Below are 9222 nucleotides of genomic sequence, written 5' to 3'. Positions count from 1 at the left end.
GTTAGCACTTCAGATCATAGATTATTCCAATTTCTCTTAATTATTAACAAAATATTGCTCATTGCTCTAGCTGATTGACTATTTGAAAACATACCCACACAGTGGCGTAGCGTGGGTCATCATATGGTGGGGGGCACCGACAATGATTGGGTGGCACCGGGTCTTATGGGGGGGGGGGGGGCACAAGCCGTTTTTCGGCATTTTTCCTATGGGATTGTCTAAATTTTGCAATCGATTGGGGAGCACATGCCCCCGTGCCCCTATGACGATACGCCACTGCACCCACACATAATATGTTACCTGGAGATGATGCTTATCTTGTCTGTTGTGACAGACTTGTTATTATTTCAACAAAATTTGCAAGTATTTTTAGTGTTTCATATCACTTTTAAAACTGAAACATTTTGATTTTGTTATCAATGCAAACTTTTTTCACTATGACTATGACTGTGTATCAAATGACCTGTCAGCATTTACTATTTATTGTCGGGGAGGAGGAATGTTGTTTTTCTTCGGTACCTGTGTGTTTACTTTTATAGTACTGTGGGGGTATTGTTACCAATCAAATCAGATTTTTTTTAAGAATCACCTTATAACTAATATTGAGTAAGAATCTAACTCTTGAAAGAGTATAATTACAGATGTACAGTATTCAATTCTTTCTAGATTGAACTTGAGTACTTCTAATTGTACTCCTTGAGAGAAGGATTGTTAATATACTTTTCTTGGTTTTTTTTAAAGTTCACACCACTTGTTACATCTGCTATACCAAATTCCACTTAGCTTTGCATCTGATATCATCACTACATTTACTATCATCAGTATTTACCAGAATATAGCATTATAATCTACTCAGAAACTTTGTATGTAAACTCAATTTGTAACCCAAGTCAAACCAACTGTGAACAAAATGTTACAAAATCAATATTTTATGGAGAAAATGCTCCTTACTCCATGATTATTCCTGCATTTACACCTAGTTTATCTCCATCAGAATGTGACAAACATATATCCCATAAACAAACTTTTAAGATTAAATCAGCTCAAAATTCAAAATCAGGAACAAGATTTGTTTGCTTGATTGGGACTAATTTGAGTTTACTTAATCTCACTGTTTTATTGATTTTTTCTATCTTCATCTGAAGGCTGACATACTGTCTTGTCTGTTACTTATTGTGTGGTATCATTCTACAGGGTGATTCAAAAATAATGTTACCCAATGTTTATGGTATACTACGTTGATATTATTGCATATTTTGTTTATGGTATACTACGTTGATATTATTGCATATTTTGTTTCATATTATTGATATTTGTAGACAAATATTTGGCTTGTTTCTTTTCATTTTGAGTAACAGTTACAGGTCAGGTCTAAATTCTTTTTCATAATTGTGTTGATGTATTGCATTAGAGCGTGATAGAATCTTCACAGTATATATGCCATTCATATTGGGTAACATTCTTTACATTATTGTGTTGATGTATTGCATTAGAGCGTGATTGAATCTTCACAGTATACGATATGCCATTCATATTGGGTAACATTCTTTTTGAGACATTCTGTAGTAGTCTGTACTTCCTTAGTGTTTTGTATACAACTCAGCCCTGCTATACTCCATTGTTCGATTTCTCTGAAATGCCATATTTGGTTCTTCATCTGTCATCATCGCCCGCCATCTTCCATCGCCATGGTGAGAGGACGCCATCATCATCAGAGACCTGTCGTCGCCGGTTTTAAACCAAGTTTGCATTTGTAACCTTTAACCTTTCAACACTGATGCATAATATGTTACTTTGCAAGATTCTGTTCAGGGGCAGATTTAAGGGGGGCGTGCTATTTTTGCAGAGCGGTGCCTGACTTAGTGTGGGCGTCGAGCCACCGCAATGGCGCCCCCTATTGAAAATTCCTGGATCCACCCCTGCTGTTTGGTGTAATCATGCTTGTGGGGAATTGAATTTTATGAGGCAGTAGGCCTACATTTTATGATATTGGCTTGGATGGGTAGGGATTATTTAGAGGGTGTTAAATTAATCCCTTCCAACTTAGCCAAACTGACCCGTTGCTATACATCCAATTATTGTTTTAAAAATACATATTGTGTACTGGTGCTGAAAGGTCAAAGTTCATTTGTTTAAATAAATATCTGTGTCTGTGGTAATTTGTAATTATTAATCTTGAATAGTCGGAAATTTAATTATAGTATATATATTGTGTATATACAGTACTACTAATTACTACAATCTTATTACATTATCATAAATTAATTATTATTCAATATAATCTATTTACCAAATCTTAAATCATGGTTGTCTTGTATAAGTAGTCAATTCTCATTTGAACAGACTATACCAAATCTTAAATCATGATCGTCTTGTATAAGTAGTCAATTCTCATTTGAACAGACTGTCCCAAATCTTAAATCATGATCGTCTTGTATAAGTAGTCAATTCTCATTTGAACAGACTATACCAAATCTTAAATCATGGTTGTCTTGTATAAGTAGTCAATTCTTATTTGAACAGACTGTACCAAATCTTAAATCATGGTCGTCTTGTATAAGTAGTCAATTCTCATTTGAACAGACTGTACCAAATCTTAAATCATGGTCGTCTTGTATAAGTAGTCAATTCTCATTTGAACAGACTGTACATTGAATCTCTGACCTAATAATTGCAATATAAGTGTCACATTTGTCTGGACAGAGTATAGCTATTATTGTCAACAGTGAACACAAACACTGTCAACTTAATCTAAGATTGATTAAAGCCATGAATAGTAAATTATTACCCACTATGTCTATTATGGCCACTAGCAGACACTGCCAACTTCATGCCAAATTAATGTAGGACATACTATGTCTATTAGGCTCTTCCATTTAAAATTCACACTACTCCTGTAGAAGATTTAGGAAATATCTTCCACAGAGGGAGTGTGAATTTTAAATAGAATGAACACTTTAGCAGCTCCATTTGAAACTCACCCTCCCTCTGTGGAAGATTCAGGTTGACTCTTTCTCAGAAGGTGTATGAAATTCAAATAGAACCACCAAATGTGTTCATTCCTTTTGAAATTCATACACCCCCTGTGGAAGATATTTCCTAAATCTTCCACAGGGGGAGTCTGGATTTTATATGGAATAGCCCATTATGGTCACTGTCCCACAGTCAACTTGGGACAGACTAACAATAATCAAGTAATAGGTATCACTGTCAACTTCATGTAGGACAGAGTATAGCCTTTGTTTAATGAAGAACAGACTGTCTATTATGGCCACTGTGTCCTACTGCCAACTTAGGACAGACTAACAAGTAATAGGTATAGTGGTAAGTGTTACTGAGTGGCTCACTGTCAACTTCATGCAGGACAGAGTATAGCCTTTGTTTAATGAAGAACAGACTGTGTCTATTATGGTCACTGTGTCCTACTGCCAACTTAGGACAGACTAACAAGTAATAGGTATCACTGTCAGCTTCATGTAGGACAGAGTATAGCCTTTGTTTAATGAAGAACAGACTGTGTCTATTATGGTCACTGTCCTACTGCCAACTTAGGACAGACTAACAAGTAATAGGTATCACTGTCAACTTCATGTAGGACAGAGTATAGCCTTTGTTTAATGAAGAACAGACTGTCTATTATGGTCAATGTGTCCTACTGCCAACTTAGGACAGACTAACAAGTAATAGGTATAGTGGTAAGTGTTACTGAGTGACTCACTGTCAACTTCATGTAGGACAGAGTATAGCCTTTGTTTAATGAAGAACAGACTGTGTCTATCATGGTCACTGTGTCCTACTGCCAACTTAGGACAGACTAATAGGTATCACTGTCAACTTCATGTAGGACAGAGTATAGCCTTTGTTTGTAACATGTGATCATATCAAGCAAAATGTCAACAATGTCAACAAATTTGTTTTTGAATTATGAGCTGATTTCACATCAATTACAATGAATTGCATTTGATGTTTTATTTGAAGTTTGACTTTACAAGCTGTCTTTAAATTGTCGCATTCTGATGGAGTTAAAGTCAAATACCAAGAAATAAGACATTGTAAACATTTTGCTTAATTATCACTGTTAGAACTGAGGATAACCTCTAAGTGTGTGTTATTTAATGTATTATATAATTTTCTATGTATGTTGTAAAAAAATGAAATATGATTTACTTTTAAAATGAAGCCCGGTATAAAACAAGTCTATGTTAAAAGTGAAATAGAAACACTCTAAGCTCTGCATTGAGCATTATAGTTTATTTCAAATTTACCTTTACGTGCATGTAGCACAGTGTCAAGTTTGGGACACTTACTTATGATGGGCGGGGGTGCAGAGGGACACATCCGCCCCTAATTTTTTTCTAAGAGGACTGTCCACAATAAAGTTCTAAGAGAAGAAAAAACAGGGACAAAGTTGACCAAAATTGCCCTGTGTGTCTGCCTTTTTAGCCCGATAAACAACATGTTTTGGGTCAAAATAGGCTAAAATTGCAAAAATATTGCTCGTTTTGTTACGCAATGGCTCAGCAAATACCAAATTTTGGGCTAAAATTAAACATTTGATGCCATTCAAGCGCAATTGTCCCAGTAAAACTGGACCAAAATCTTTTCATCCCTCCTAAATTTTACTGCTTCCACCGCCACTGCTATCAATGGTTTATGTGTCTCACTTATTCTCTTTCAACAGTCTTTTCAATTTTTGTTCTCATTTTGTAAATTTTTGTATAAGTATGTATAATAAAATTATAATCAATCTTTGTAATGAAATAATTGGTGAAATTAAATCTATAAAACATTTTGGGTTTAACTCAATAGTGTCTACTTTGTGTAATATTTTGTGTTAAGGGGGTACTACACCCCTCGATAAAATTGTGTCTATTTTTGCATTTTTCTCAAAAACTAATAACACAGTGGTAACAAAAGTTATGTATATTATAGGGGCAAGGAATCCAATTACTATACTGGAATTTCAGTGACCCAAGACAAGCGGTTTGTTATTTATGATAAGAAATAAGGTACCGCTAGGATGTACCTCATTTCCTATCATAAATACTGAACCGCTTGTCTTGAGTCACTGAAATTTCAGTGTAGTAATTGGATTCCTTGCCCCAATAATATACATAACTTTTGTTACCAGTGTGTTATTATTTTTTTGAGAAAAATGCAAAAATAGTCACAAATTTACCACAGGGTGTAGTACCCCTTAAGATGTCCTTATTGTGCGAATATAATCACTATTAATGGGACCCAGATTTAGATGAATTCTGATTCCAGAAAATAAAACTATTTGTAAAGTTTCATAACCTTAATTTGGTCCTTGATACTTGGTAAACAAAATATTGACTGCCTATGAGTGAGATGGTAAAAATATATCATGAGCCAAGTGAAATGGAACTGTCAAAAATTGATGAAATGATATATTTTTACTATTGCATGATACAGGCAGGCAATATTTGCTTAATATAATGATATCAGATGGGTTCCTGTCGTCATACCATGGGATAGTATACAAATACTACTTGGTTAGAGAGGTAATAGGGCAAACATGTTTTATAAGCTTTTATATAATGATATCACATGGGTTCCTGTCTTCATTCTATGGGATAGTGTACAAATACTACTTAGTTAGAGAGGAAATAGGGAAACATGTTTTATATAATGATATCACATGGTTCCTGTTTTCATACCATGGGATAGTATACAAATACTACTTGGTTAGAGAGGAAATAGGGCAAACATGTTTTATATAATGATATCACATGGGTTCCTGTCTTCATTCTATGGGATAGTATACAAATACTACTTGGTTAGAGAGGAAATAGGGAAACATGTTTTATATAATGATATCACATGGGTTCCTGTCTTCATACCATGGGATAGTATACAAATACTACTTGGTTAGAGAGGAAATAGGGCAAACATGTTTTATATAATGATATCACATGGGTTCCTGTCTTCATACCATGGGATAGTATACAAATACTACTTGGTTAGAGAGGAAATAGGGAAACATGTTTTATATAATGATATCACATGGGTTCCTGTCTTCATTCTATGGGATAGTATACAAATACTACTTAGTTAGAGAGGAAATAGGGAAACATGTTTTATATAATGATATCACATGGGTTCCTGTCTTCATTCTATGGGATAGTATACAAATACTACTTAGTTAGAGAGGAAATAGGGAAACATGTTTTATATAATGATATCACATGGGTTCCTGTCTTCATTCTATGGGATAGTATACAAATACTACTTAGTTAGAGAGGAAATAGGGCAAACATGTTTTATATAATGATATCACATGGGTTCCTGTCTTCATACCATGGGATAGTATACAAATACTACTTAGTTAGAGAGGAAATAGGGCAAACATGTTTTATATAATGATATCACATGGGTTCATGTCTTCATTCTATGGGATAGTATACAAATACTACTTGGTTAGAGAGGAAATAGGGAAACATGTTTTATATAATGATATCACATGGGTTCCTGTCTTCATACCATGGGATAGTATATAAATACTACTTGGTTAGAGAGGAAATAGGGAAACATGTTTTATATAATGATATCACATGGGTTCCTGTCTTCATACCATGGGATAGTATACAAATACTACTTGGTTAGAGAGGAAATAGGGAAACATGTTTTATATAATGATATCACATGGGTTCCTGTCTTCATTCTATGGGATAGTATACAAATACTACTTAGTTAGAGAGGAAATAGGGAAACATGTTTTATACAATGATATCACATGGGTTCCTGTCTTCATACCATGGGATAGTATACAAATACTACTTAGTTAGAGAGGAAATAGAGAAACATGTTTTATATAATGATATCACATGGGTTCCTGTCTTCATACTATGGGATAGTATACAAATACTACTTGGTTAGAGAGGAAATAGGGAAACATGTTTTATATAATGATATCACATGGGTTCCTGTCTTCATTCTATGGGATAGTATACAAATACTACTTGGTTAGAGAGGAAATAGGGAAACATGTTTTATATAATGATATCACATGAGTTCCTGTCTTCATTCTATGGGATAGTATACAAATACTACTTAGAGAGGAAATAGGGCAAACATGTTTTATATAATGATATCACATGGGTTCCTGTCTTCATTCTATGGGATAGTATACAAATACTACTTAGAGAGGAAATAGGGCAAACATGTTTTATATAATGATATCACATGGGTTCCTGTCTTCATTCTATGGGATAGTATACAAATACTACTTGGTTAGAGAGGAAATAGGGAAACATGTTTTATATAATGATATCACATGGGTTCCTGTCTTCATACCATGGGATAGTATACAAATACTACTTGGTTAGAGAGGAAATAGGGAAACGTGTTTTATATAATGATATCACATGGGTTCCTGTCTTCATACTATGGGATAGTATACAAATACTACTTGGTTAGAGAGGAAATAGGGAAACATGTTTTATATAATGATATCACATGGGTTCCTGTCTTCATTCTATGGGATAGTATACAAATACTACTTGGTTAGAGAGGAAATAGGGGCCATGTTTTATATAATGATATCACATGGGTTCCTGTCTTCATACCATGGGATAGTATACAAATACTACTTGGTTAGAGAGGAAATAGGGAAACATGTTTTATATAATGATATCACATGGGTTCCTGTCTTCATTCTATGGGATAGTATACAAATACTACTTGGTTAGAGAGGAAATAGGGAAACATGTTTTATATAATGATATCACATGGGTTCCTGTCTTCATTCTATGGGATAGTATACAAATACTACTTAGTTAGAGAGGAAATAGGGAAACATGTTTTATATAATGATATCACATGGGTTCCTGTCTTCATTCTATGGGATAGTATACAAATACTACTTGGTTAGAGAGGAAATAGGTGACTACTTAGAACATGTTTTATATAATGATATCACATGGGTTCCTGTCTTCATTCTATGGGATAGTATACAAATACTACTTGGTTAGAGAGGAAATAGGGAAACATGTTTTATATAATGATATCACATGGGTTCCTGTCTTCATTCTATGGGATAGTATACAAATACTACTTGGTTAGAGAGGAAATAGGGAAACATGTTTTATACAATGATATCACATGGGTTCCTGTCTTCATACCATGGGATAGTATACAAATACTACTTAGTTAGAGAGGAAATAGAGAAACATGTTTTATATAATGATATCACATGGGTTCCTGTCTTCATACTATGGGATAGTATACAAATACTACTTGGTTAGAGAGGAAATAGGGAAACATGTTTTATATAATGATATCACATGGGTTCCTGTCTTCATTCTATGGGATAGTATACAAATACTACTTGGTTAGAGAGGAAATAGGGAAACATGTTTTATATAATGATATCACATGAGTTCCTGTCTTCATTCTATGGGATAGTATACAAATACTACTTAGAGAGGAAATAGGGCAAACATGTTTTATATAATGATATCACATGGGTTCCTGTCTTCATTCTATGGGATAGTATACAAATACTACTTAGAGAGGAAATAGGGCAAACATGTTTTATATAATGATATCACATGGGTTCCTGTCTTCATTCTATGGGATAGTATACAAATACTACTTGGTTAGAGAGGAAATAGGGAAACATGTTTTATATAATGATATCACATGGGTTCCTGTCTTCATACCATGGGATAGTATACAAATACTACTTGGTTAGAGAGGAAATAGGGAAACGTGTTTTATATAATGATATCACATGGGTTCCTGTCTTCATACTATGGGATAGTATACAAATACTACTTGGTTAGAGAGGAAATAGGGAAACATGTTTTATATAATGATATCACATGGGTTCCTGTCTTCATTCTATGGGATAGTATACAAATACTACTTGGTTAGAGAGGAAATAGGGAAACATGTTTTATATAATGATATCACATGGGTTCCTGTCTTCATACCATGGGATAGTATACAAATACTACTTGGTTAGAGAGGAAATAGGGAAACATGTTTTATATAATGATATCACATGGGTTCCTGTCTTCATTCTATGGGATAGTATACAAATACTACTTGGTTAGAGAGGAAATAGGGAAACATGTTTTATATAATGATATCACATGGGTTCCTGTCTTCATTCTATGGGATAGTATACAAATACTACTTAGTTAGAGAGGAAATAGGGAAACATGTTTTATATAATGATATCACATGGGTTCCTGT

The sequence above is a fragment of the Amphiura filiformis genome, chromosome 18 (genome assembly GCF_039555335.1).
Source record: "Amphiura filiformis chromosome 18, Afil_fr2py, whole genome shotgun sequence".
NCBI lineage: Eukaryota > Metazoa > Echinodermata > Ophiuroidea > Amphilepidida > Amphiuridae > Amphiura > Amphiura filiformis.
This window is presented reverse-complemented; position numbering follows the sequence as displayed.